At 48.3% G+C, this 25577-nt stretch overlaps 42 non-coding genes across 42 annotated transcripts; 21 read left to right on the top strand and 21 right to left on the bottom strand.

The window, feature by feature from the left end:
- Window positions 1–272: 272 nt before the first annotated feature.
- On the bottom strand, window positions 273–344 carry Trnap-ugg (transfer RNA proline (anticodon UGG)). The gene has a single exon. It is a non-coding gene; the product is annotated as a tRNA-Pro (tRNA).
- Window positions 345–895: 551 nt separating this feature from the next.
- Trnaq-uug (transfer RNA glutamine (anticodon UUG)) lies at window positions 896–967 on the top strand. The gene has a single exon. It is a non-coding gene; the product is annotated as a tRNA-Gln (tRNA).
- A 494-nt stretch (window positions 968–1461) lies between these two features.
- On the bottom strand, window positions 1462–1533 carry Trnap-ugg (transfer RNA proline (anticodon UGG)). Its single transcript has one exon. It is a non-coding gene; the product is annotated as a tRNA-Pro (tRNA).
- Window positions 1534–2084: 551 nt separating this feature from the next.
- Window positions 2085–2156, top strand: Trnaq-uug (transfer RNA glutamine (anticodon UUG)). The gene has a single exon. It is a non-coding gene; the product is annotated as a tRNA-Gln (tRNA).
- A 507-nt stretch (window positions 2157–2663) lies between these two features.
- On the bottom strand, window positions 2664–2735 carry Trnap-ugg (transfer RNA proline (anticodon UGG)). Its single transcript has one exon. It is a non-coding gene; the product is annotated as a tRNA-Pro (tRNA).
- A 557-nt stretch (window positions 2736–3292) lies between these two features.
- Trnaq-uug (transfer RNA glutamine (anticodon UUG)) lies at window positions 3293–3364 on the top strand. Its single transcript has one exon. It is a non-coding gene; the product is annotated as a tRNA-Gln (tRNA).
- A 507-nt stretch (window positions 3365–3871) lies between these two features.
- On the bottom strand, window positions 3872–3943 carry Trnap-ugg (transfer RNA proline (anticodon UGG)). Its single transcript has one exon. It is a non-coding gene; the product is annotated as a tRNA-Pro (tRNA).
- Window positions 3944–4500: 557 nt separating this feature from the next.
- Trnaq-uug (transfer RNA glutamine (anticodon UUG)) lies at window positions 4501–4572 on the top strand. Its single transcript has one exon. It is a non-coding gene; the product is annotated as a tRNA-Gln (tRNA).
- Window positions 4573–5079: 507 nt separating this feature from the next.
- Trnap-ugg (transfer RNA proline (anticodon UGG)) lies at window positions 5080–5151 on the bottom strand. Its single transcript has one exon. It is a non-coding gene; the product is annotated as a tRNA-Pro (tRNA).
- Window positions 5152–5708: 557 nt separating this feature from the next.
- Window positions 5709–5780, top strand: Trnaq-uug (transfer RNA glutamine (anticodon UUG)). Its single transcript has one exon. It is a non-coding gene; the product is annotated as a tRNA-Gln (tRNA).
- Window positions 5781–6287: 507 nt separating this feature from the next.
- On the bottom strand, window positions 6288–6359 carry Trnap-ugg (transfer RNA proline (anticodon UGG)). Its single transcript has one exon. It is a non-coding gene; the product is annotated as a tRNA-Pro (tRNA).
- Window positions 6360–6916: 557 nt separating this feature from the next.
- Window positions 6917–6988, top strand: Trnaq-uug (transfer RNA glutamine (anticodon UUG)). Its single transcript has one exon. It is a non-coding gene; the product is annotated as a tRNA-Gln (tRNA).
- A 494-nt stretch (window positions 6989–7482) lies between these two features.
- Trnap-ugg (transfer RNA proline (anticodon UGG)) lies at window positions 7483–7554 on the bottom strand. Its single transcript has one exon. It is a non-coding gene; the product is annotated as a tRNA-Pro (tRNA).
- Window positions 7555–8105: 551 nt separating this feature from the next.
- Window positions 8106–8177, top strand: Trnaq-uug (transfer RNA glutamine (anticodon UUG)). Its single transcript has one exon. It is a non-coding gene; the product is annotated as a tRNA-Gln (tRNA).
- A 507-nt stretch (window positions 8178–8684) lies between these two features.
- Trnap-ugg (transfer RNA proline (anticodon UGG)) lies at window positions 8685–8756 on the bottom strand. Its single transcript has one exon. It is a non-coding gene; the product is annotated as a tRNA-Pro (tRNA).
- Window positions 8757–9313: 557 nt separating this feature from the next.
- On the top strand, window positions 9314–9385 carry Trnaq-uug (transfer RNA glutamine (anticodon UUG)). Its single transcript has one exon. It is a non-coding gene; the product is annotated as a tRNA-Gln (tRNA).
- Window positions 9386–9892: 507 nt separating this feature from the next.
- Trnap-ugg (transfer RNA proline (anticodon UGG)) lies at window positions 9893–9964 on the bottom strand. Its single transcript has one exon. It is a non-coding gene; the product is annotated as a tRNA-Pro (tRNA).
- Window positions 9965–10521: 557 nt separating this feature from the next.
- Window positions 10522–10593, top strand: Trnaq-uug (transfer RNA glutamine (anticodon UUG)). The gene has a single exon. It is a non-coding gene; the product is annotated as a tRNA-Gln (tRNA).
- A 507-nt stretch (window positions 10594–11100) lies between these two features.
- Trnap-ugg (transfer RNA proline (anticodon UGG)) lies at window positions 11101–11172 on the bottom strand. Its single transcript has one exon. It is a non-coding gene; the product is annotated as a tRNA-Pro (tRNA).
- Window positions 11173–11729: 557 nt separating this feature from the next.
- Window positions 11730–11801, top strand: Trnaq-uug (transfer RNA glutamine (anticodon UUG)). Its single transcript has one exon. It is a non-coding gene; the product is annotated as a tRNA-Gln (tRNA).
- Window positions 11802–12308: 507 nt separating this feature from the next.
- Window positions 12309–12380, bottom strand: Trnap-ugg (transfer RNA proline (anticodon UGG)). Its single transcript has one exon. It is a non-coding gene; the product is annotated as a tRNA-Pro (tRNA).
- Window positions 12381–12937: 557 nt separating this feature from the next.
- On the top strand, window positions 12938–13009 carry Trnaq-uug (transfer RNA glutamine (anticodon UUG)). Its single transcript has one exon. It is a non-coding gene; the product is annotated as a tRNA-Gln (tRNA).
- Window positions 13010–13516: 507 nt separating this feature from the next.
- On the bottom strand, window positions 13517–13588 carry Trnap-ugg (transfer RNA proline (anticodon UGG)). The gene has a single exon. It is a non-coding gene; the product is annotated as a tRNA-Pro (tRNA).
- Window positions 13589–14145: 557 nt separating this feature from the next.
- Window positions 14146–14217, top strand: Trnaq-uug (transfer RNA glutamine (anticodon UUG)). Its single transcript has one exon. It is a non-coding gene; the product is annotated as a tRNA-Gln (tRNA).
- A 507-nt stretch (window positions 14218–14724) lies between these two features.
- On the bottom strand, window positions 14725–14796 carry Trnap-ugg (transfer RNA proline (anticodon UGG)). The gene has a single exon. It is a non-coding gene; the product is annotated as a tRNA-Pro (tRNA).
- Window positions 14797–15353: 557 nt separating this feature from the next.
- Window positions 15354–15425, top strand: Trnaq-uug (transfer RNA glutamine (anticodon UUG)). Its single transcript has one exon. It is a non-coding gene; the product is annotated as a tRNA-Gln (tRNA).
- A 507-nt stretch (window positions 15426–15932) lies between these two features.
- Trnap-ugg (transfer RNA proline (anticodon UGG)) lies at window positions 15933–16004 on the bottom strand. The gene has a single exon. It is a non-coding gene; the product is annotated as a tRNA-Pro (tRNA).
- Window positions 16005–16561: 557 nt separating this feature from the next.
- Trnaq-uug (transfer RNA glutamine (anticodon UUG)) lies at window positions 16562–16633 on the top strand. Its single transcript has one exon. It is a non-coding gene; the product is annotated as a tRNA-Gln (tRNA).
- A 507-nt stretch (window positions 16634–17140) lies between these two features.
- Trnap-ugg (transfer RNA proline (anticodon UGG)) lies at window positions 17141–17212 on the bottom strand. Its single transcript has one exon. It is a non-coding gene; the product is annotated as a tRNA-Pro (tRNA).
- Window positions 17213–17769: 557 nt separating this feature from the next.
- Trnaq-uug (transfer RNA glutamine (anticodon UUG)) lies at window positions 17770–17841 on the top strand. Its single transcript has one exon. It is a non-coding gene; the product is annotated as a tRNA-Gln (tRNA).
- Window positions 17842–18348: 507 nt separating this feature from the next.
- On the bottom strand, window positions 18349–18420 carry Trnap-ugg (transfer RNA proline (anticodon UGG)). Its single transcript has one exon. It is a non-coding gene; the product is annotated as a tRNA-Pro (tRNA).
- A 557-nt stretch (window positions 18421–18977) lies between these two features.
- On the top strand, window positions 18978–19049 carry Trnaq-uug (transfer RNA glutamine (anticodon UUG)). The gene has a single exon. It is a non-coding gene; the product is annotated as a tRNA-Gln (tRNA).
- A 507-nt stretch (window positions 19050–19556) lies between these two features.
- Window positions 19557–19628, bottom strand: Trnap-ugg (transfer RNA proline (anticodon UGG)). Its single transcript has one exon. It is a non-coding gene; the product is annotated as a tRNA-Pro (tRNA).
- A 557-nt stretch (window positions 19629–20185) lies between these two features.
- Window positions 20186–20257, top strand: Trnaq-uug (transfer RNA glutamine (anticodon UUG)). The gene has a single exon. It is a non-coding gene; the product is annotated as a tRNA-Gln (tRNA).
- A 507-nt stretch (window positions 20258–20764) lies between these two features.
- Window positions 20765–20836, bottom strand: Trnap-ugg (transfer RNA proline (anticodon UGG)). The gene has a single exon. It is a non-coding gene; the product is annotated as a tRNA-Pro (tRNA).
- Window positions 20837–21393: 557 nt separating this feature from the next.
- Trnaq-uug (transfer RNA glutamine (anticodon UUG)) lies at window positions 21394–21465 on the top strand. Its single transcript has one exon. It is a non-coding gene; the product is annotated as a tRNA-Gln (tRNA).
- Window positions 21466–21972: 507 nt separating this feature from the next.
- On the bottom strand, window positions 21973–22044 carry Trnap-ugg (transfer RNA proline (anticodon UGG)). Its single transcript has one exon. It is a non-coding gene; the product is annotated as a tRNA-Pro (tRNA).
- A 557-nt stretch (window positions 22045–22601) lies between these two features.
- Window positions 22602–22673, top strand: Trnaq-uug (transfer RNA glutamine (anticodon UUG)). The gene has a single exon. It is a non-coding gene; the product is annotated as a tRNA-Gln (tRNA).
- Window positions 22674–23180: 507 nt separating this feature from the next.
- On the bottom strand, window positions 23181–23252 carry Trnap-ugg (transfer RNA proline (anticodon UGG)). Its single transcript has one exon. It is a non-coding gene; the product is annotated as a tRNA-Pro (tRNA).
- Window positions 23253–23809: 557 nt separating this feature from the next.
- Trnaq-uug (transfer RNA glutamine (anticodon UUG)) lies at window positions 23810–23881 on the top strand. The gene has a single exon. It is a non-coding gene; the product is annotated as a tRNA-Gln (tRNA).
- A 507-nt stretch (window positions 23882–24388) lies between these two features.
- Window positions 24389–24460, bottom strand: Trnap-ugg (transfer RNA proline (anticodon UGG)). The gene has a single exon. It is a non-coding gene; the product is annotated as a tRNA-Pro (tRNA).
- A 557-nt stretch (window positions 24461–25017) lies between these two features.
- Window positions 25018–25089, top strand: Trnaq-uug (transfer RNA glutamine (anticodon UUG)). Its single transcript has one exon. It is a non-coding gene; the product is annotated as a tRNA-Gln (tRNA).
- The last annotated feature ends 488 nt before the right edge of the window (window positions 25090–25577 follow it).

Here is a 25577-nt window from a genome sequence, read left to right as displayed (position 1 = left end):
TTTTGTGTGCTGCATGCGCATGCATTTAACAAACTTGCATGCGATGTACTAGTTCCTGGGAAACTAATAGAATCGTTGTACGTGCCAGTCTTTACGTATAGATATAAGTAAGCGAAGACGGCTTAATCCTGGCACGTAGATTGCTTTCCGCAAGACGCACCTGAGAGTCTGATGGGCCGGTGGCCCGACATGCAGTTTGTCCTGTTGCATGGCTTACTTTCAGAGAATCGCAAGTTTATCGTAGTGCTTGGTTGTCGCGAAAGTGAAAAGTAGGGCCTGTCCGGGATTTGAACCCGGGACCTCCTGCACCCAAAGCAGGAATCATACCCCTAGACCAACAGGCCGCACATGGAAGCAGGTCTGCACCCCGCCACCTACTGAGGTCTTGCCGCACTTGCTAGTTGCAGCATCCGATCTGGACCATATTCTCAAAGAGGTTTCTTAATCCGGCACCTACAACATGCGCTGTGCTGAACACCAGTGTATGTGAATGCTGAAACAGCTGCTTGAGTTGTGTGACAGAATTTCGACCGTGTGAAGTGCAAATGTTATCGTGTCACGCACTATCCGCCCACTACGTAGCGTTCTGTGTCAGCACGCAGTTTTCGACGGTACTCTGTGTCCATAGCTGTTTTCATAGCTAGGCTGCTTCCAGCACAAAGCATCCACCATACGAAAGTGGCTGTTCGGCGATTTTGGTTACCTGAGCCTTCGACATCACTTCATGTACGAATACTGGCAAGAATTCTCGCTACATCCGAAGGTGCTCCTTCCAGCCTACTTGGTTGGTTCATTTGCCACGCAAACACTTCCTGAGGACGCTACATGTAATAACATCGCATCTTATCTGCTTAATTACATGATGCTACTGAATTTAAGACCGCTGCAGGCATCCGGTTCCATGGTGTAATGGTTAGCACTCTGGACTTTGAATCCAGCGATCCGAGTTCGAGTCTCGGTGGAACCTGGCGCTGTGTTTTGCGATCGTTTCTAGAAATGAGTACGAGCCGGTAGTTGGAATTGTATATGCAGAATTTTAGCTACGATCATGTAATGCAAATTGTTAATTGCAGTCCACACGTGAATGGGGAACGCTGCAAATGCTTATGCTTTTGCTACTAGGATTAATAACGGGTCGTAAGGGGTTCAACTGCGAGAAGACGACCTCAGCTGTTTCTCCCAGCAGGAAAGACATCTCACCCTTTTGTGTGCTGCATGCGCATGCATTTAACAAACTTGCATGCGATGTACTAGTTCCTGGGAAACTAATAGAATCGTTGTACGTGCCAGTCTTTACGTATAGAAGACGGCATAATCCTGGCACGTAGATTGCTTTCCGCAAGACGCACCTGAGAGTCTGATGGGCCGGTGGCCCGACATGCAGTTTGTCCTGTTGCATGGCTTACTTTCAGAGAATCGCAAGTTTATCGTAGTGCTTGGTTGTCGCGAAAGTGAAAAGTAGGGCCTGTCCGGGATTTGAACCCGGGACCTCCTGCACCCAAAGCAGGAATCATACCCCTAGACCAACAGGCCGCACATGGAAGCAGGTCTGCACCCCGCCACCTACTGAGGTCTTGCCGCACTTGCTAGTTGCAGCATCCGATCTGGACCATATTCTCAAAGAGGTTTCTTAATCCGGCACCTACAACATGCGCTGTGCTGAACACCAGTGTATGTGAATGCTGAAACAGCTGCTTGAGTTGTGTGACAGAATTTCGACCGTGTGAAGTGCAAATGTTATCGTGTCACGCACTATCCGCCCACTACGTAGCGTTCTGTGTCAGCACGCAGTTTTCGACGGTACTCTGTGTCCATAGCTGTTTTCATAGCTAGGCTGCTTCCAGCACAAAGCATCCACCATACGAAAGTGGCTGTTCGGCGATTTTGGTTACCTGAGCCTTCGACATCACTTCATGTACGAATACTGGCAAGAATTCTCGCTACATTCGAAGGTGCTCCTTCCAGCCTACTTGGTTGGTTCATTTGCCACGCAAACACTTCCTGAGGACGCTACATGTAATAACATCGCATCTTATCTGCTTAATTACATGATGCTACTGAATTTAAGACCGCTACAGGCATCCGGTTCCATGGTGTAATGGTTAGCACTCTGGACTTTGAATCCAGCGATCCGAGTTCGAGTCTCGGTGGAACCTGGCGCTGTGTTTTGCGATCGTTTCTAGAAATGAGTACGAGCCGGTAGTTGGAATTGTATATGCAGAATTTTAGCTACGATCATGTAATGCAAATTGTTAATTGCAGTCCACACGTGAATGGGGAACGCTGCAAATGCTTATGCTTTTGCTACTAGGATTAATAACGGGTCGTAAGGGGTTCAACTGCGAGAAGACGACCTCAGCTGTTTCTCCCAGCAGGAAAGACATCTCACCCTTTTGTGTGCTGCATGCGCATGCATTTAACAAACTTGCATGCGATGTACTAGTTCCTGGGAAACTAATAGAATCGTTGTACGTGCCAGTCTTTACGTATAGATATAAGTAAGCGAAGACGGCTTAATCCTGGCACGTAGATTGCTTTCCGCAAGACGCACCTGAGAGTCTGATGGGCCGGTGGCCCGACATGCAGTTTGTCCTGTTGCATGGCTTACTTTCAGAGAATCGCAAGTTTATCGTAGTGCTTGGTTGTCGCGAAAGTGAAAAGTAGGGCCTGTCCGGGATTTGAACCCGGGACCTCCTGCACCCAAAGCAGGAATCATACCCCTAGACCAACAGGCCGCACATGGAAGCAGGTCTGCACCCCGCCACCTACTGAGGTCTTGCCGCACTTGCTAGTTGCAGCATCCGATCTGGACCATATTCTCAAAGAGGTTTCTTAATCCGGCACCTACAACATGCGCTGTGCTGAACACCAGTGTATGTGAATGCTGAAACAGCTGCTTGAGTTGTGTGACAGAATTTCGACCGTGTGAAGTGCAAATGTTATCGTGTCACGCACTATCCGCCCACTACGTAGCGTTCTGTGTCAGCACGCAGTTTTCGACGGTACTCTGTGTCCATAGCTGTTTTCATAGCTAGGCTGCTTCCAGCACAAAGCATCCACCATACGAAAGTGGCTGTTCGGCGATTTTGGTTACCTGAGCCATCGACATCACTTCATGTACGAATACTGGCAAGAATTCTCGCTACATTCGAAGGTGCTCCTTCCACTTCCAGCCTACTTGGATGGTTCATTTGCCACGCAAACACTTCCTGAGGACGCTACATGTAATAACATCGCATCTTATCTGCTTAATTACATGATGCTACTGAATTTAAGACCGCTGCAGGCATCCGGTTCCATGGTGTAATGGTTAGCACTCTGGACTTTGAATCCAGCGATCCGAGTTCGAGTCTCGGTGGAACCTGGCACTGTGTTTTGCGATCGTTTCTAGAAATGAGTACGAGCCGGTAGTTGGAATTGTATATGCAGAATTTTAGCTACGATCATGTAATGCAAATTGTTAATTGCAGTCCACACGTGAATGGGGAACGCTGCAAATGCTTATGCTTTTGCTACTAGGATTAATAACGGGTCGTAAGGGGTTCAACTGCGAGAAGACGACCTCAGCTGTTTCTCCCAGCAGGAAAGACATCTCACCCTTTTGTGTGCTGCATGCGCATGCATTTAACAAACTTGCATGCGATGTACTAGTTCCTGGGAAACTAATAGAATCGTTGTACGTGCCAGTCTTTACGTATAGATATAAGTAAGCGAAGACGGCTTAATCCTGGCACGTAGATTGCTTTCCGCAAGACGCACCTGAGAGTCTGATGGGCCGGTGGCCCGACATGCAGTTTGTCCTGTTGCATGGCTTACTTTCAGAGAATCGCAAGTTTATCGTAGTGCTTGGTTGTCGCGAAAGTGAAAAGTAGGGCCTGTCCGGGATTTGAACCCGGGACCTCCTGCACCCAAAGCAGGAATCATACCCCTAGACCAACAGGCCGCACATGGAAGCAGGTCTGCACCCCGCCACCTACTGAGGTCTTGCCGCACTTGCTAGTTGCAGCATCCGATCTGGACCATATTCTCAAAGAGGTTTCTTAATCCGGCACCTACAACATGCGCTGTGCTGAACACCAGTGTATGTGAATGCTGAAACAGCTGCTTGAGTTGTGTGACAGAATTTCGACCGTGTGAAGTGCAAATGTTATCGTGTCACGCACTATCCGCCCACTACGTAGCGTTCTGTGTCAGCACGCAGTTTTCGACGGTACTCTGTGTCCATAGCTGTTTTCATAGCTAGGCTGCTTCCAGCACAAAGCATCCACCATACGAAAGTGGCTGTTCGGCGATTTTGGTTACCTGAGCCATCGACATCACTTCATGTACGAATACTGGCAAGAATTCTCGCTACATTCGAAGGTGCTCCTTCCACTTCCAGCCTACTTGGTTGGTTCATTTGCCACGCAAACACTTCCTGAGGACGCTACATGTAATAACATCGCATCTTATCTGCTTAATTACATGATGCTACTGAATTTAAGACCGCTACAGGCATCCGGTTCCATGGTGTAATGGTTAGCACTCTGGACTTTGAATCCAGCGATCCGAGTTCGAGTCTCGGTGGAACCTGGCGCTGTGTTTTGCGATCGTTTCTAGAAATGAGTACGAGCCGGTAGTTGGAATTGTATATGCAGAATTTTAGCTACGATCATGTAATGCAAATTGTTAATTGCAGTCCACACGTGAATGGGGAACGCTGCAAATGCTTATGCTTTTGCTACTAGGATTAATAACGGGTCGTAAGGGGTTCAACTGCGAGAAGACGACCTCAGCTGTTTCTCCCAGCAGGAAAGACATCTCACCCTTTTGTGTGCTGCATGCGCATGCATTTAACAAACTTGCATGCGATGTACTAGTTCCTGGGAAACTAATAGAATCGTTGTACGTGCCAGTCTTTACGTATAGATATAAGTAAGCGAAGACGGCTTAATCCTGGCACGTAGATTGCTTTCCGCAAGACGCACCTGAGAGTCTGATGGGCCGGTGGCCCGACATGCAGTTTGTCCTGTTGCATGGCTTACTTTCAGAGAATCGCAAGTTTATCGTAGTGCTTGGTTGTCGCGAAAGTGAAAAGTAAGGCCTGTCCGGGATTTGAACCCGGGACCTCCTGCACCCAAAGCAGGAATCATACCCCTAGACCAACAGGCCGCACATGGAAGCAGGTCTGCACCCCGCCACCTACTGAGGTCTTGCCGCACTTGCTAGTTGCAGCATCCGATCTGGACCATATTCTCAAAGAGGTTTCTTAATCCGGCACCTACAACATGCGCTGTGCTGAACACCAGTGTATGTGAATGCTGAAACAGCTGCTTGAGTTGTGTGACAGAATTTCGACCGTGTGAAGTGCAAATGTTATCGTGTCACGCACTATCCGCCCACTACGTAGCGTTCTGTGTCAGCACGCAGTTTTCGACGGTACTCTGTGTCCATAGCTGTTTTCATAGCTAGGCTGCTTCCAGCACAAAGCATCCACCATACGAAAGTGGCTGTTCGGCGATTTTGGTTACCTGAGCCATCGACATCACTTCATGTACGAATACTGGCAAGAATTCTCGCTACATTCGAAGGTGCTCCTTCCACTTCCAGCCTACTTGGTTGGTTCATTTGCCACGCAAACACTTCCTGAGGACGCTACATGTAATAACATCGCATCTTATCTGCTTAATTACATGATGCTACTGAATTTAAGACCGCTGCAGGCATCCGGTTCCATGGTGTAATGGTTAGCACTCTGGACTTTGAATCCAGCGATCCGAGTTCGAGTCTCGGTGGAACCTGGCGCTGTGTTTTGCGATCGTTTCTAGAAATGAGTACGAGCCGGTAGTTGGAATTGTATATGCAGAATTTTAGCTACGATCATGTAATGCAAATTGTTAATTGCAGTCCACACGTGAATGGGGAACGCTGCAAATGCTTATGCTTTTGCTACTAGGATTAATAACGGGTCGTAAGGGGTTCAACTGCGAGAAGACGACCTCAGCTGTTTCTCCCAGCAGGAAAGACATCTCACCCTTTTGTGTGCTGCATGCGCATGCATTTAACAAACTTGCATGCGATGTACTAGTTCCTGGGAAACTAATAGAATCGTTGTACGTGCCAGTCTTTACGTATAGATATAAGTAAGCGAAGACGGCTTAATCCTGGCACGTAGATTGCTTTCCGCAAGACGCACCTGAGAGTCTGATGGGCCGGTGGCCCGACATGCAGTTTGTCCTGTTGCATGGCTTACTTTCAGAGAATCGCAAGTTTATCGTAGTGCTTGGTTGTCGCGAAAGTGAAAAGTAAGGCCTGTCCGGGATTTGAACCCGGGACCTCCTGCACCCAAAGCAGGAATCATACCCCTAGACCAACAGGCCGCACATGGAAGCAGGTCTGCACCCCGCCACCTACTGAGGTCTTGCCGCACTTGCTAGTTGCAGCATCCGATCTGGACCATATTCTCAAAGAGGTTTCTTAATCCGGCACCTACAACATGCGCTGTGCTGAACACCAGTGTATGTGAATGCTGAAACAGCTGCTTGAGTTGTGTGACAGAATTTCGACCGTGTGAAGTGCAAATGTTATCGTGTCACGCACTATCCGCCCACTACGTAGCGTTCTGTGTCAGCACGCAGTTTTCGACGGTACTCTGTGTCCATAGCTGTTTTCATAGCTAGGCTGCTTCCAGCACAAAGCATCCACCATACGAAAGTGGCTGTTCGGCGATTTTGGTTACCTGAGCCATCGACATCACTTCATGTACGAATACTGGCAAGAATTCTCGCTACATTCGAAGGTGCTCCTTCCACTTCCAGCCTACTTGGATGGTTCATTTGCCACGCAAACACTTCCTGAGGACGCTACATGTAATAACATCGCATCTTATCTGCTTAATTACATGATGCTACTGAATTTAAGACCGCTGCAGGCATCCGGTTCCATGGTGTAATGGTTAGCACTCTGGACTTTGAATCCAGCGATCCGAGTTCGAGTCTCGGTGGAACCTGGCGCTGTGTTTTGCGATCGTTTCTAGAAATGAGTACGAGCCGGTAGTTGGAATTGTATATGCAGAATTTTAGCTACGATCATGTAATGCAAATTGTTAATTGCAGTCCACACGTGAATGGGGAACGCTGCAAATGCTTATGCTTTTGCTACTAGGATTAATAACGGGTCGTAAGGGGTTCAACTGCGAGAAGACGACCTCAGCTGTTTCTCCCAGCAGGAAAGACATCTCACCCTTTTGTGTGCTGCATGCGCATGCATTTAACAAACTTGCATGCGATGTACTAGTTCCTGGGAAACTAATAGAATCGTTGTACGTGCCAGTCTTTACGTATAGAAGACGGCATAATCCTGGCACGTAGATTGCTTTCCGCAAGACGCACCTGAGAGTCTGATGGGCCGGTGGCCCGACATGCAGTTTGTCCTGTTGCATGGCTTACTTTCAGAGAATCGCAAGTTTATCGTAGTGCTTGGTTGTCGCGAAAGTGAAAAGTAGGGCCTGTCCGGGATTTGAACCCGGGACCTCCTGCACCCAAAGCAGGAATCATACCCCTAGATCAACAGGCCGCACATGGAAGCAGGTCTGCACCCCGCCACCTACTGAGGTCTTGCCGCACTTGCTAGTTGCAGCATCCGATCTGGACCATATTCTCAAAGAGGTTTCTTAATCCGGCACCTACAACATGCGCTGTGCTGAACACCAGTGTATGTGAATGCTGAAACAGCTGCTTGAGTTGTGTGACAGAATTTCGACCGTGTGAAGTGCAAATGTTATCGTGTCACGCACTATCCGCCCACTACGTAGCGTTCTGTGTCAGCACGCAGTTTTCGACGGTACTCTGTGTCCATAGCTGTTTTCATAGCTAGGCTGCTTCCAGCACAAAGCATCCACCATACGAAAGTGGCTGTTCGGCGATTTTGGTTACCTGAGCCTTCGACATCACTTCATGTACGAATACTGGCAAGAATTCTCGCTACATTCGAAGGTGCTCCTTCCAGCCTACTTGGTTGGTTCATTTGCCACGCAAACACTTCCTGAGGACGCTACATGTAATAACATCGCATCTTATCTGCTTAATTACATGATGCTACTGAATTTAAGACCGCTGCAGGCATCCGGTTCCATGGTGTAATGGTTAGCACTCTGGACTTTGAATCCAGCGATCCGAGTTCGAGTCTCGGTGGAACCTGGCGCTGTGTTTTGCGATCGTTTCTAGAAATGAGTACGAGCCGGTAGTTGGAATTGTATATGCAGAATTTTAGCTACGATCATGTAATGCAAATTGTTAATTGCAGTCCACACGTGAATGGGGAACGCTGCAAATGCTTATGCTTTTGCTACTAGGATTAATAACGGGTCGTAAGGGGTTCAACTGCGAGAAGACGACCTCAGCTGTTTCTCCCAGCAGGAAAGACATCTCACCCTTTTGTGTGCTGCATGCGCATGCATTTAACAAACTTGCATGCGATGTACTAGTTCCTGGGAAACTAATAGAATCGTTGTACGTGCCAGTCTTTACGTATAGATATAAGTAAGCGAAGACGGCTTAATCCTGGCACGTAGATTGCTTTCCGCAAGACGCACCTGAGAGTCTGATGGGCCGGTGGCCCGACATGCAGTTTGTCCTGTTGCATGGCTTACTTTCAGAGAATCGCAAGTTTATCGTAGTGCTTGGTTGTCGCGAAAGTGAAAAGTAGGGCCTGTCCGGGATTTGAACCCGGGACCTCCTGCACCCAAAGCAGGAATCATACCCCTAGACCAACAGGCCGCACATGGAAGCAGGTCTGCACCCCGCCACCTACTGAGGTCTTGCCGCACTTGCTAGTTGCAGCATCCGATCTGGACCATATTCTCAAAGAGGTTTCTTAATCCGGCACCTACAACATGCGCTGTGCTGAACACCAGTGTATGTGAATGCTGAAACAGCTGCTTGAGTTGTGTGACAGAATTTCGACCGTGTGAAGTGCAAATGTTATCGTGTCACGCACTATCCGCCCACTACGTAGCGTTCTGTGTCAGCACGCAGTTTTCGACGGTACTCTGTGTCCATAGCTGTTTTCATAGCTAGGCTGCTTCCAGCACAAAGCATCCACCATACGAAAGTGGCTGTTCGGCGATTTTGGTTACCTGAGCCATCGACATCACTTCATGTACGAATACTGGCAAGAATTCTCGCTACATTCGAAGGTGCTCCTTCCACTTCCAGCCTACTTGGATGGTTCATTTGCCACGCAAACACTTCCTGAGGACGCTACATGTAATAACATCGCATCTTATCTGCTTAATTACATGATGCTACTGAATTTAAGACCGCTGCAGGCATCCGGTTCCATGGTGTAATGGTTAGCACTCTGGACTTTGAATCCAGCGATCCGAGTTCGAGTCTCGGTGGAACCTGGCACTGTGTTTTGCGATCGTTTCTAGAAATGAGTACGAGCCGGTAGTTGGAATTGTATATGCAGAATTTTAGCTACGATCATGTAATGCAAATTGTTAATTGCAGTCCACACGTGAATGGGGAACGCTGCAAATGCTTATGCTTTTGCTACTAGGATTAATAACGGGTCGTAAGGGGTTCAACTGCGAGAAGACGACCTCAGCTGTTTCTCCCAGCAGGAAAGACATCTCACCCTTTTGTGTGCTGCATGCGCATGCATTTAACAAACTTGCATGCGATGTACTAGTTCCTGGGAAACTAATAGAATCGTTGTACGTGCCAGTCTTTACGTATAGATATAAGTAAGCGAAGACGGCTTAATCCTGGCACGTAGATTGCTTTCCGCAAGACGCACCTGAGAGTCTGATGGGCCGGTGGCCCGACATGCAGTTTGTCCTGTTGCATGGCTTACTTTCAGAGAATCGCAAGTTTATCGTAGTGCTTGGTTGTCGCGAAAGTGAAAAGTAGGGCCTGTCCGGGATTTGAACCCGGGACCTCCTGCACCCAAAGCAGGAATCATACCCCTAGACCAACAGGCCGCACATGGAAGCAGGTCTGCACCCCGCCACCTACTGAGGTCTTGCCGCACTTGCTAGTTGCAGCATCCGATCTGGACCATATTCTCAAAGAGGTTTCTTAATCCGGCACCTACAACATGCGCTGTGCTGAACACCAGTGTATGTGAATGCTGAAACAGCTGCTTGAGTTGTGTGACAGAATTTCGACCGTGTGAAGTGCAAATGTTATCGTGTCACGCACTATCCGCCCACTACGTAGCGTTCTGTGTCAGCACGCAGTTTTCGACGGTACTCTGTGTCCATAGCTGTTTTCATAGCTAGGCTGCTTCCAGCACAAAGCATCCACCATACGAAAGTGGCTGTTCGGCGATTTTGGTTACCTGAGCCATCGACATCACTTCATGTACGAATACTGGCAAGAATTCTCGCTACATTCGAAGGTGCTCCTTCCACTTCCAGCCTACTTGGTTGGTTCATTTGCCACGCAAACACTTCCTGAGGACGCTACATGTAATAACATCGCATCTTATCTGCTTAATTACATGATGCTACTGAATTTAAGACCGCTACAGGCATCCGGTTCCATGGTGTAATGGTTAGCACTCTGGACTTTGAATCCAGCGATCCGAGTTCGAGTCTCGGTGGAACCTGGCGCTGTGTTTTGCGATCGTTTCTAGAAATGAGTACGAGCCGGTAGTTGGAATTGTATATGCAGAATTTTAGCTACGATCATGTAATGCAAATTGTTAATTGCAGTCCACACGTGAATGGGGAACGCTGCAAATGCTTATGCTTTTGCTACTAGGATTAATAACGGGTCGTAAGGGGTTCAACTGCGAGAAGACGACCTCAGCTGTTTCTCCCAGCAGGAAAGACATCTCACCCTTTTGTGTGCTGCATGCGCATGCATTTAACAAACTTGCATGCGATGTACTAGTTCCTGGGAAACTAATAGAATCGTTGTACGTGCCAGTCTTTACGTATAGATATAAGTAAGCGAAGACGGCTTAATCCTGGCACGTAGATTGCTTTCCGCAAGACGCACCTGAGAGTCTGATGGGCCGGTGGCCCGACATGCAGTTTGTCCTGTTGCATGGCTTACTTTCAGAGAATCGCAAGTTTATCGTAGTGCTTGGTTGTCGCGAAAGTGAAAAGTAAGGCCTGTCCGGGATTTGAACCCGGGACCTCCTGCACCCAAAGCAGGAATCATACCCCTAGACCAACAGGCCGCACATGGAAGCAGGTCTGCACCCCGCCACCTACTGAGGTCTTGCCGCACTTGCTAGTTGCAGCATCCGATCTGGACCATATTCTCAAAGAGGTTTCTTAATCCGGCACCTACAACATGCGCTGTGCTGAACACCAGTGTATGTGAATGCTGAAACAGCTGCTTGAGTTGTGTGACAGAATTTCGACCGTGTGAAGTGCAAATGTTATCGTGTCTGGCACTATCCGCCCACTACGTAGCGTTCTGTGTCAGCACGCAGTTTTCGACGGTACTCTGTGTCCATAGCTGTTTTCATAGCTAGGCTGCTTCCAGCACAAAGCATCCACCATACGAAAGTGGCTGTTCGGCGATTTTGGTTACCTGAGCCATCGACATCACTTCATGTACGAATACTGGCAAGAATTCTCGCTACATTCGAAGGTGCTCCTTCCACTTCCAGCCTACTTGGTTGGTTCATTTGCCACGCAAACACTTCCTGAGGACGCTACATGTAATAACATCGCATCTTATCTGCTTAATTACATGATGCTACTGAATTTAAGACCGCTGCAGGCATCCGGTTCCATGGTGTAATGGTTAGCACTCTGGACTTTGAATCCAGCGATCCGAGTTCGAGTCTCGGTGGAACCTGGCGCTGTGTTTTGCGATCGTTTCTAGAAATGAGTACGAGCCGGTAGTTGGAATTGTATATGCAGAATTTTAGCTACGATCATGTAATGCAAATTGTTAATTGCAGTCCACACGTGAATGGGGAACGCTGCAAATGCTTATGCTTTTGCTACTAGGATTAATAACGGGTCGTAAGGGGTTCAACTGCGAGAAGACGACCTCAGCTGTTTCTCCCAGCAGGAAAGACATCTCACCCTTTTGTGTGCTGCATGCGCATGCATTTAACAAACTTGCATGCGATGTACTAGTTCCTGGGAAACTAATAGAATCGTTGTACGTGCCAGTCTTTACGTATAGATATAAGTAAGCGAAGACGGCTTAATCCTGGCACGTAGATTGCTTTCCGCAAGACGCACCTGAGAGTCTGATGGGCCGGTGGCCCGACATGCAGTTTGTCCTGTTGCATGGCTTACTTTCAGAGAATCGCAAGTTTATCGTAGTGCTTGGTTGTCGCGAAAGTGAAAAGTAAGGCCTGTCCGGGATTTGAACCCGGGACCTCCTGCACCCAAAGCAGGAATCATACCCCTAGACCAACAGGCCGCACATGGAAGCAGGTCTGCACCCCGCCACCTACTGAGGTCTTGCCGCACTTGCTAGTTGCAGCATCCGATCTGGACCATATTCTCAAAGAGGTTTCTTAATCCGGCACCTACAACATGCGCTGTGCTGAACACCAGTGTATGTGAATGCTGAAACAGCTGCTTGAGTTGTGTGACAGAATTTCGACCGTGTGAAGTGCAAATGTTATCGTGTCACGCACTATCCGCCCACTACGTAGCGTTCTGTGTCAGCACGCAGTTTTCGACGGTACTCTGTGTCCATAGCTGTTTTCATAGCTAGGCTGCTTCCAGCACAAAGCATCCACCATACGAAAGTGGCTGTTCGGCGATTTTGGTTACCTGAGCCATCGACATCACTTCATGTACGAATACTGGCAAGAATTCTCGCTACATTCGAAGGTGCTCCTTCCACTTCCAGCCTACTTGGTTGGTTCATTTGCCACGCAAACACTTCCTGAGGACGCTACATGTAATAACATCGCATCTTATCTGCTTAATTACATGATGCTACTGAATTTAAGACCGCTGCAGGCATCCGGTTCCATGGTGTAATGGTTAGCACTCTGGACTTTGAATCCAGCGATCCGAGTTCGAGTCTCGGTGGAACCTGGCGCTGTGTTTTGCGATCGTTTCTAGAAATGAGTACGAGCCGGTAGTTGGAATTGTATATGCAGAATTTTAGCTACGATCATGTAATGCAAATTGTTAATTGCAGTCCACACGTGAATGGGGAACGCTGCAAATGCTTATGCTTTTGCTACTAGGATTAATAACGGGTCGTAAGGGGTTCAACTGCGAGAAGACGACCTCAGCTGTTTCTCCCAGCAGGAAAGACATCTCACCCTTTTGTGTGCTGCATGCGCATGCATTTAACAAACTTGCATGCGATGTACTAGTTCCTGGGAAACTAATAGAATCGTTGTACGTGCCAGTCTTTACGTATAGATATAAGTAAGCGAAGACGGCTTAATCCTGGCACGTAGATTGCTTTCCGCAAGACGCACCTGAGAGTCTGATGGGCCGGTGGCCCGACATGCAGTTTGTCCTGTTGCATGGCTTACTTTCAGAGAATCGCAAGTTTATCGTAGTGCTTGGTTGTCGCGAAAGTGGAAAGTAGGGCCTGTCCGGGATTTGAACCCGGGACCTCCTGCACCCAAAGCAGGAATCATACCCCTAGACCAACAGGCCGCACATGGAAGCAGGTCTGCACCCCGCCACCTACTGAGGTCTTGCCGCACTTGCTAGTTGCAGCATCCGATCTGGACCATATTCTCAAAGAGGTTTCTTAATCCGGCACCTACAACATGCGCTGTGCTGAACACCAGTGTATGTGAATGCTGAAACAGCTGCTTGAGTTGTGTGACAGAATTTCGACCGTGTGAAGTGCAAATGTTATCGTGTCACGCACTATCCGCCCACTACGTAGCGTTCTGTGTCAGCACGCAGTTTTCGACGGTACTCTGTGTCCATAGCTGTTTTCATAGCTAGGCTGCTTCCAGCACAAAGCATCCACCATACGAAAGTGGCTGTTCGGCGATTTTGGTTACCTGAGCCTTCGACATCACTTCATGTACGAATACTGGCAAGAATTCTCGCTACATTCGAAGGTGCTCCTTCCACTTCCAGCCTACTTGGTTGGTTCATTTGCCACGCAAACACTTCCTGAGGACGCTACATGTAATAACATCGCATCTTATCTGCTTAATTACATGATGCTACTGAATTTAAGACCGCTGCAGGCATCCGGTTCCATGGTGTAATGGTTAGCACTCTGGACTTTGAATCCAGCGATCCGAGTTCGAGTCTCGGTGGAACCTGGCGCTGTGTTTTGCGATCGTTTCTAGAAATGAGTACGAGCCGGTAGTTGGAATTGTATATGCAGAATTTTAGCTACGATCATGTAATGCAAATTGTTAATTGCAGTCCACACGTGAATGGGGAACGCTGCAAATGCTTATGCTTTTGCTACTAGGATTAATAACGGGTCGTAAGGGGTTCAACTGCGAGAAGACGACCTCAGCTGTTTCTCCCAGCAGGAAAGACATCTCACCCTTTTGTGTGCTGCATGCGCATGCATTTAACAAACTTGCATGCGATGTACTAGTTCCTGGGAAACTAATAGAATCGTTGTACGTGCCAGTCTTTACGTATAGATATAAGTAAGCGAAGACGGCTTAATCCTGGCACGTAGATTGCTTTCCGCAAGACGCACCTGAGAGTCTGATGGGCCGGTGGCCCGACATGCAGTTTGTCCTGTTGCATGGCTTACTTTCAGAGAATCGCAAGTTTATCGTAGTGCTTGGTTGTCGCGAAAGTGAAAAGTGGGGCCTGTCCGGGATTTGAACCCGGGACCTCCTGCACCCAAAGCAGGAATCATACCCCTAGACCAACAGGCCGCACATGGAAGCAGGCCTGCACCCCGCCACCTACTGAGGTCTTGCCGCACTTGCTAGTTGCAGCATCCGATCTGGACCATATTCTCAAAGAGGTTTCTTAATCCGGCACCTACAACATGCGCTGTGCTGAACACCAGTGTATGTGAATGCTGAAACAGCTGCTTGAGTTGTGTGACAGAATTTCGACCGTGTGAAGTGCAAATGTTATCGTGTCACGCACTATCCGCCCACTACGTAGCGTTCTGTGTCAGCACGCAGTTTTCGACGGTACTCTGTGTCCATAGCTGTTTTCATAGCTAGGCTGCTTCCAGCACAAAGCATCCACCATACGAAAGTGGCTGTTCGGCGATTTTGGTTACCTGAGCCTTCGACATCACTTCATGTACGAATACTGGCAAGAATTCTCGCTACATTCGAAGGTGCTCCTTCCACTTCCAGCCTACTTGGTTGGTTCATTTGCCACGCAAACACTTCCTGAGGACGCTACATGTAATAACATCGCATCTTATCTGCTTAATTACATGATGCTACTGAATTTAAGACCGCTGCAGGCATCCGGTTCCATGGTGTAATGGTTAGCACTCTGGACTTTGAATCCAGCGATCCGAGTTCGAGTCTCGGTGGAACCTGGCGCTGTGTTTTGCGATCGTTTCTAGAAATGAGTACGAGCCGGTAGTTGGAATTGTATATGCAGAATTTTAGCTACGATCATGTAATGCAAATTGTTAATTGCAGTCCACACGTGAATGGGGAACGCTGCAAATGCTTATGCTTTTGCTACTAGGATTAATAACGGGTCGTAAGGGGTTCAACTGCGAGAAGACGACCTCAGCTGTTTCTCCCAGCAGGAAAGACATCTCACCCTTTTGTGTGCTGCATGCGCATGCATTTAACAAACTTGCATGCGATGTACTAGTTCCTGGGAAACTAATAGAATCGTTGTACGTGCCAGTCTTTACGTATAGATATAAGTAAGCGAAGACGGCTTAATCCTGGCACGTAGATTGCTTTCCGCAAGACGCACCTGAGAGTCTGATGGGCCGGTGGCCCGACATGCAGTTTGTCCTGTTGCATGGCTTACTTTCAGAGAATCGCAAGTTTATCGTAGTGCTTGGTTGTCGCGAAAGTGAAAAGTAGGGCCTGTCCGGGATTTGAACCCGGGACCTCCTGCACCCAAAGCAGGAATCATACCCCTAGACCAACAGGCCGCACATGGAAGCAGGCCTGCACCCCGCCACCTACTGAGGTCTTGCCGCACTTGCTAGTTGCAGCATCCGATCTGGACCATATTCTCAAAGAGGTTTCTTAATCCGGCACCTACAACATGCGCTGTGCTGAACACCAGTGTATGTGAATGCTGAAACAGCTGCTTGAGTTGTGTGACAGAATTTCGACCGTGTGAAGTGCAAATGTTATCGTGTCACGCACTATCCGCCCACTACGTAGCGTTCTGTGTCAGCACGCAGTTTTCGACGGTACTCTGTGTCCATAGCTGTTTTCATAGCTAGGCTGCTTCCAGCACAAAGCATCCACCATACGAAAGTGGCTGTTCGGCGATTTTGGTTACCTGAGCCATCGACATCACTTCATGTACGAATACTGGCAAGAATTCTCGCTACATTCGAAGGTGCTCCTTCCACTTCCAGCCTACTTGGTTGGTTCATTTGCCACGCAAACACTTCCTGAGGACGCTACATGTAATAACATCGCATCTTATCTGCTTAATTACATGATGCTACTGAATTTAAGACCGCTGCAGGCATCCGGTTCCATGGTGTAATGGTTAGCACTCTGGACTTTGAATCCAGCGATCCGAGTTCGAGTCTCGGTGGAACCTGGCGCTGTGTTTTGCGATCGTTTCTAGAAATGAGTACGAGCCGGTAGTTGGAATTGTATATGCAGAATTTTAGCTACGATCATGTAATGCAAATTGTTAATTGCAGTCCACACGTGAATGGGGAACGCTGCAAATGCTTATGCTTTTGCTACTAGGATTAATAACGGGTCGTAAGGGGTTCAACTGCGAGAAGACGACCTCAGCTGTTTCTCCCAGCAGGAAAGACATCTCACCCTTTTGTGTGCTGCATGCGCATGCATTTAACAAACTTGCATGCGATGTACTAGTTCCTGGGAAACTAATAGAATCGTTGTACGTGCCAGTCTTTACGTATAGATATAAGTAAGCGAAGACGGCTTAATCCTGGCACGTAGATTGCTTTCCGCAAGACGCACCTGAGAGTCTGATGGGCCGGTGGCCCGACATGCAGTTTGTCCTGTTGCATGGCTTACTTTCAGAGAATCGCAAGTTTATCGTAGTGCTTGGTTGTCGCGAAAGTGAAAAGTAGGGCCTGTCCGGGATTTGAACCCGGGACCTCCTGCACCCAAAGCAGGAATCATACCCCTAGACCAACAGGCCGCACATGGAAGCAGGTCTGCACCCCGCCACCTACTGAGGTCTTGCCGCACTTGCTAGTTGCAGCATCCGATCTGGACCATATTCTCAAAGAGGTTTCTTAATCCGGCACCTACAACATGCGCTGTGCTGAACACCAGTGTATGTGAATGCTGAAACAGCTGCTTGAGTTGTGTGACAGAATTTCGACCGTGTGAAGTGCAAATGTTATCGTGTCACGCACTATCCGCCCACTACGTAGCGTTCTGTGTCAGCACGCAGTTTTCGACGGTACTCTGTGTCCATAGCTGTTTTCATAGCTAGGCTGCTTCCAGCACAAAGCATCCACCATACGAAAGTGGCTGTTCGGCGATTTTGGTTACCTGAGCCTTCGACATCACTTCATGTACGAATACTGGCAAGAATTCTCGCTACATTCGAAGGTGCTCCTTCCACTTCCAGCCTACTTGGTTGGTTCATTTGCCACGCAAACACTTCCTGAGGACGCTACATGTAATAACATCGCATCTTATCTGCTTAATTACATGATGCTACTGAATTTAAGACCGCTGCAGGCATCCGGTTCCATGGTGTAATGGTTAGCACTCTGGACTTTGAATCCAGCGATCCGAGTGCGAGTCTCGGTGGAACCTGGCGCTGTGTTTTGCGATCGTTTCTAGAAATGAGTACGAGCCGGTAGTTGGAATTGTATATGCAGAATTTTAGCTACGATCATGTAATGCAAATTGTTAATTGCAGTCCACACGTGAATGGGGAACGCTGCAAATGCTTATGCTTTTGCTACTAGGATTAATAACGGGTCGTAAGGGGTTCAACTGCGAGAAGACGACCTCAGCTGTTTCTCCCAGCAGGAAAGACATCTCACCCTTTTGTGTGCTGCATGCGCATGCATTTAACAAACTTGCATGCGATGTACTAGTTCCTGGGAAACTAATAGAATCGTTGTACGTGCCAGTCTTTACGTATAGATATAAGTAAGCGAAGACGGCTTAATCCTGGCACGTAGATTGCTTTCCGCAAGACGCACCTGAGAGTCTGATGGGCCGGTGGCCCGACATGCAGTTTGTCCTGTTGCATGGCTTACTTTCAGAGAATCGCAAGTTTATCGTAGTGCTTGGTTGTCGCGAAAGTGAAAAGTAGGGCCTGTCCGGGATTTGAACCCGGGACCTCCTGCACCCAAAGCAGGAATCATACCCCTAGACCAACAGGCCGCACATGGAAGCAGGCCTGCACCCCGCCACCTACTGAGGTCTTGCCGCACTTGCTAGTTGCAGCATCCGATCTGGACCATATTCTCAAAGAGGTTTCTTAATCCGGCACCTACAACATGCGCTGTGCTGAACACCAGTGTATGTGAATGCTGAAACAGCTGCTTGAGTTGTGTGACAGAATTTCGACCGTGTGAAGTGCAAATGTTATCGTGTCACGCACTATCCGCCCACTACGTAGCGTTCTGTGTCAGCACGCAGTTTTCGACGGTACTCTGTGTCCATAGCTGTTTTCATAGCTAGGCTGCTTCCAGCACAAAGCATCCACCATACGAAAGTGGCTGTTCGGCGATTTTGGTTACCTGAGCCTTCGACATCACTTCATGTACGAATACTGGCAAGAATTCTCGCTACATTCGAAGGTGCTCCTTCCACTTCCAGCCTACTTGGTTGGTTCATTTGCCACGCAAACACTTCCTGAGGACGCTACATGTAATAACATCGCATCTTATCTGCTTAATTACATGATGCTACTGAATTTAAGACCGCTGCAGGCATCCGGTTCCATGGTGTAATGGTTAGCACTCTGGACTTTGAATCCAGCGATCCGAGTTCGAGTCTCGGTGGAACCTGGCGCTGTGTTTTGCGATCGTTTCTAGAAATGAGTACGAGCCGGTAGTTGGAATTGTATATGCAGAATTTTAGCTACGATCATGTAATGCAAATTGTTAATTGCAGTCCACACGTGAATGGGGAACGCTGCAAATGCTTATGCTTTTGCTACTAGGATTAATAACGGGTCGTAAGGGGTTCAACTGCGAGAAGACGACCTCAGCTGTTTCTCCCAGCAGGAAAGACATCTCACCCTTTTGTGTGCTGCATGCGCATGCATTTAACAAACTTGCATGCGATGTACTAGTTCCTGGGAAACTAATAGAATCGTTGTACGTGCCAGTCTTTACGTATAGATATAAGTAAGCGAAGACGGCTTAATCCTGGCACGTAGATTGCTTTCCGCAAGACGCACCTGAGAGTCTGATGGGCCGGTGGCCCGACATGCAGTTTGTCCTGTTGCATGGCTTACTTTCAGAGAATCGCAAGTTTATCGTAGTGCTTGGTTGTCGCGAAAGTGAAAAGTAGGGCCTGTCCGGGATTTGAACCCGGGACCTCCTGCACCCAAAGCAGGAATCATACCCCTAGACCAACAGGCCGCACATGGAAGCAGGTCTGCACCCCGCCACCTACTGAGGTCTTGCCGCACTTGCTAGTTGCAGCATCCGATCTGGACCATATTCTCAAAGAGGTTTCTTAATCCGGCACCTACAACATGCGCTGTGCTGAACACCAGTGTATGTGAATGCTGAAACAGCTGCTTGAGTTGTGTGACAGAATTTCGACCGTGTGAAGTGCAAATGTTATCGTGTCACGCACTATCCGCCCACTACGTAGCGTTCTGTGTCAGCACGCAGTTTTCGACGGTACTCTGTGTCCATAGCTGTTTTCATAGCTAGGCTGCTTCCAGCACAAAGCATCCACCATACGAAAGTGGCTGTTCGGCGATTTTGGTTACCTGAGCCTTCGACATCACTTCATGTACGAATACTGGCAAGAATTCTCGCTACATTCGAAGGTGCTCCTTCCACTTCCAGCCTACTTGGTTGGTTCATTTGCCACGCAAACACTTCCTGAGGACGCTACATGTAATAACATCGCATCTTATCTGCTTAATTACATGATGCTACTGAATTTAAGACCGCTGCAGGCATCCGGTTCCATGGTGTAATGGTTAGCACTCTGGACTTTGAATCCAGCGATCCGAGTGCGAGTCTCGGTGGAACCTGGCGCTGTGTTTTGCGATCGTTTCTAGAAATGAGTACGAGCCGGTAGTTGGAATTGTATATGCAGAATTTTAGCTACGATCATGTAATGCAAATTGTTAATTGCAGTCCACACGTGAATGGGGAACGCTGCAAATGCTTATGCTTTTGCTACTAGGATTAATAACGGGTCGTAAGGGGTTCAACTGCGAGAAGACGACCTCAGCTGTTTCTCCCAGCAGGAAAGACATCTCACCCTTTTGTGTGCTGCATGCGCATGCATTTAACAAACTTGCATGCGATGTACTAGTTCCTGGGAAACTAATAGAATCGTTGTACGTGCCAGTCTTTACGTATAGATATAAGTAAGCGAAGACGGCTTAATCCTGGCACGTAGATTGCTTTCCGCAAGACGCACCTGAGAGTCTGATGGGCCGGTGGCCCGACATGCAGTTTGTCCTGTTGCATGGCTTACTTTCAGAGAATCGCAAGTTTATCGTAGTGCTTGGTTGTCGCGAAAGTGAAAAGTAGGGCCTGTCCGGGATTTGAACCCGGGACCTCCTGCACCCAAAGCAGGAATCATACCCCTAGACCAACAGGCCGCACATGGAAGCAGGCCTGCACCCCGCCACCTACTGAGGTCTTGCCGCACTTGCTAGTTGCAGCATCCGATCTGGACCATATTCTCAAAGAGGTTTCTTAATCCGGCACCTACAACATGCGCTGTGCTGAACACCAGTGTATGTGAATGCTGAAACAGCTGCTTGAGTTGTGTGACAGAATTTCGACCGTGTGAAGTGCAAATGTTATCGTGTCACGCACTATCCGCCCACTACGTAGCGTTCTGTGTCAGCACGCAGTTTTCGACGGTACTCTGTGTCCATAGCTGTTTTCATAGCTAGGCTGCTTCCAGCACAAAGCATCCACCATACGAAAGTGGCTGTTCGGCGATTTTGGTTACCTGAGCCTTCGACATCACTTCATGTACGAATACTGGCAAGAATTCTCGCTACATTCGAAGGTGCTCCTTCCACTTCCAGCCTACTTGGTTGGTTCATTTGCCACGCAAACACTTCCTGAGGACGCTACATGTAATAACATCGCATCTTATCTGCTTAATTACATGATGCTACTGAATTTAAGACCGCTGCAGGCATCCGGTTCCATGGTGTAATGGTTAGCACTCTGGACTTTGAATCCAGCGATCCGAGTTCGAGTCTCGGTGGAACCTGGCGCTGTGTTTTGCGATCGTTTCTAGAAATGAGTACGAGCCGGTAGTTGGAATTGTATATGCAGAATTTTAGCTACGATCATGTAATGCAAATTGTTAATTGCAGTCCACACGTGAATGGGGAACGCTGCAAATGCTTATGCTTTTGCTACTAGGATTAATAACGGGTCGTAAGGGGTTCAACTGCGAGAAGACGACCTCAGCTGTTTCTCCCAGCAGGAAAGACATCTCACCCTTTTGTGTGCTGCATGCGCATGCATTTAACAAACTTGCATGCGATGTACTAGTTCCTGGGAAACTAATAGAATCGTTGTACGTGCCAGTCTTTACGTATAGATATAAGTAAGCGAAGACGGCTTAATCCTGGCACGTAGATTGCTTTCCGCAAGACGCACCTGAGAGTCTGATGGGCCGGTGGCCCGACATGCAGTTTGTCCTGTTGCATGGCTTACTTTCAGAGAATCGCAAGTTTATCGTAGTGCTTGGTTGTCGCGAAAGTGAAAAGTAGGGCCTGTCCGGGATTTGAACCCGGGACCTCCTGCACCCAAAGCAGGAATCATACCCCTAGACCAACAGGCCGCACATGGAAGCAGGTCTGCACCCCGCCACCTACTGAGGTCTTGCCGCACTTGCTAGTTGCAGCATCCGATCTGGACCATATTCTCAAAGAGGTTTCTTAATCCGGCACCTACAACATGCGCTGTGCTGAACACCAGTGTATGTGAATGCTGAAACAGCTGCTTGAGTTGTGTGACAGAATTTCGACCGTGTGAAGTGCAAATGTTATCGTGTCACGCACTATCCGCCCACTACGTAGCGTTCTGTGTCAGCACGCAGTTTTCGACGGTACTCTGTGTCCATAGCTGTTTTCATAGCTAGGCTGCTTCCAGCACAAAGCATCCACCATACGAAAGTGGCTGTTCGGCGATTTTGGTTACCTGAGCCATCGACATCACTTCATGTACGAATACTGGCAAGAATTCTCGCTACATTCGAAGGTGCTCCTTCCACTTCCAGCCTACTTGGTTGGTTCATTTGCCACGCAAACACTTCCTGAGGACGCTACATGTAATAACATCGCATCTTATCTGCTTAATTACATGATGCTACTGAATTTAAGACCGCTGCAGGCATCCGGTTCCATGGTGTAATGGTTAGCACTCTGGACTTTGAATCCAGCGATCCGAGTTCGAGTCTCGGTGGAACCTGGCGCTGTGTTTTGCGATCGTTTCTAGAAATGAGTACGAGCCGGTAGTTGGAATTGTATATGCAGAATTTTAGCTACGATCATGTAATGCAAATTGTTAATTGCAGTCCACACGTGAATGGGGAACGCTGCAAATGCTTATGCTTTTGCTACTAGGATTAATAACGGGTCGTAAGGGGTTCAACTGCGAGAAGACGACCTCAGCTGTTTCTCCCAGCAGGAAAGACATCTCACCCTTTTGTGTGCTGCATGCGCATGCATTTAACAAACTTGCATGCGATGTACTAGTTCCTGGGAAACTAATAGAATCGTTGTACGTGCCAGTCTTTACGTATAGATATAAGTAAGCGAAGACGGCTTAATCCTGGCACGTAGATTGCTTTCCGCAAGACGCACCTGAGAGTCTGATGGGCCGGTGGCCCGACATGCAGTTTGTCCTGTTGCATGGCTTACTTTCAGAGAATCGCAAGTTTATCGTAGTGCTTGGTTGTCGCGAAAGTGAAAAGTAGGGCCTGTCCGGGATTTGAACCCGGGACCTCCTGCACCCAAAGCAGGAATCATACCCCTAGACCAACAGGCCGCACATGGAAGCAGGTCTGCACCCCGCCACCTACTGAGGTCTTGCCGCACTTGCTAGTTGCAGCATCCGATCTGGACCATATTCTCAAAGAGGTTTCTTAATCCGGCACCTACAACATGCGCTGTGCTGAACACCAGTGTATGTGAATGCTGAAACAGCTGCTTGAGTTGTGTGACAGAATTTCGACCGTGTGAAGTGCAAATGTTATCGTGTCACGCACTATCCGCCCACTACGTAGCGTTCTGTGTCAGCACGCAGTTTTCGACGGTACTCTGTGTCCATAGCTGTTTTCATAGCTAGGCTGCTTCCAGCACACAGCATCCACCATACGAAAGTGGCTGTTCGGCGATTTTGGTTACCTGAGCCTTCGACATCACTTCATGTACGAATACTGGCAAGAATTCTCGCTACATTCGAAGGTGCTCCTTCCACTTCCAGCCTACTTGGTTGGTTCATTTGCCACGCAAACACTTCCTGAGGACGCTACATGTAATAACATCGCATCTTATCTGCTTAATTACATGATGCTACTGAATTTAAGACCGCTGCAGGCATCCGGTTCCATGGTGTAATGGTTAGCACTCTGGACTTTGAATCCAGCGATCCGAGTGCGAGTCTCGGTGGAACCTGGCGCTGTGTTTTGCGATCGTTTCTAGAAATGAGTACGAGCCGGTAGTTGGAATTGTATATGCAGAATTTTAGCTACGATCATGTAATGCAAATTGTTAATTGCAGTCCACACGTGAATGGGGAACGCTGCAAATGCTTATGCTTTTGCTACTAGGATTAATAACGGGTCGTAAGGGGTTCAACTGCGAGAAGACGACCTCAGCTGTTTCTCCCAGCAGGAAAGACATCTCACCCTTTTGTGTGCTGCATGCGCATGCATTTAACAAACTTGCATGCGATGTACTAGTTCCTGGGAAACTAATAGAATCGTTGTACGTGCCAGTCTTTACGTATAGATATAAGTAAGCGAAGACGGCTTAATCCTGGCACGTAGATTGCTTTCCGCAAGACGCACCTGAGAGTCTGATGGGCCGGTGGCCCGACATGCAGTTTGTCCTGTTGCATGGCTTACTTTCAGAGAATCGCAAGTTTATCGTAGTGCTTGGTTGTCGCGAAAGTGAAAAGTAGGGCCTGTCCGGGATTTGAACCCGGGACCTCCTGCACCCAAAGCAGGAATCATACCCCTAGACCAACAGGCCGCACATGGAAGCAGGTCTGCACCCCGCCACCTACTGAGGTCTTGCCGCACTTGCTAGTTGCAGCATCCGATCTGGACCATATTCTCAAAGAGGTTTCTTAATCCGGCACCTACAACATGCGCTGTGCTGAACACCAGTGTATGTGAATGCTGAAACAGCTGCTTGAGTTGTGTGACAGAATTTCGACCGTGTGAAGTGCAAATGTTATCGTGTCACGCACTATCCGCCCACTACGTAGCGTTCTGTGTCAGCACGCAGTTTTCGACGGTACTCTGTGTCCATAGCTGTTTTCATAGCTAGGCTGCTTCCAGCACAAAGCATCCACCATACGAAAGTGGCTGTTCGGCGATTTTGGTTACCTGAGCCTTCGACATCACTTCATGTACGAATACTGGCAAGAATTCTCGCTACATTCGAAGGTGCTCCTTCCACTTCCAGCCTACTTGGTTGGTTCATTTGCCACGCAAACACTTCCTGAGGACGCTACATGTAATAACATCGCATCTTATCTGCTTAATTACATGATGCTACTGAATTTAAGACCGCTGCAGGCATCCGGTTCCATGGTGTAATGGTTAGCACTCTGGACTTTGAATCCAGCGATCCGAGTGCGAGTCTCGGTGGAACCTGGCGCTGTGTTTTGCGATCGTTTCTAGAAATGAGTACGAGCCGGTAGTTGGAATTGTATATGCAGAATTTTAGCTACGATCATGTAATGCAAATTGTTAATTGCAGTCCACACGTGAATGGGGAACGCTGCAAATGCTTATGCTTTTGCTACTAGGATTAATAACGGGTCGTAAGGGGTTCAACTGCGAGAAGACGACCTCAGCTGTTTCTCCCAGCAGGAAAGACATCTCACCCTTTTGTGTGCTGCATGCGCATGCATTTAACAAACTTGCATGCGATGTACTAGTTCCTGGGAAACTAATAGAATCGTTGTACGTGCCAGTCTTTACGTATAGATATAAGTAAGCGAAGACGGCTTAATCCTGGCACGTAGATTGCTTTCCGCAAGACGCACCTGAGAGTCTGATGGGCCGGTGGCCCGACATGCAGTTTGTCCTGTTGCATGGCTTACTTTCAGAGAATCGCAAGTTTATCGTAGTGCTTGGTT

This window comes from Schistocerca nitens, chromosome 2, assembly GCF_023898315.1.
Source record: "Schistocerca nitens isolate TAMUIC-IGC-003100 chromosome 2, iqSchNite1.1, whole genome shotgun sequence".
Taxonomy (NCBI): domain Eukaryota; kingdom Metazoa; phylum Arthropoda; class Insecta; order Orthoptera; family Acrididae; genus Schistocerca; species Schistocerca nitens.
Note: the sequence above shows the minus strand (reverse complement) of the source record. Positions and strands in the feature narration are given on the sequence as shown.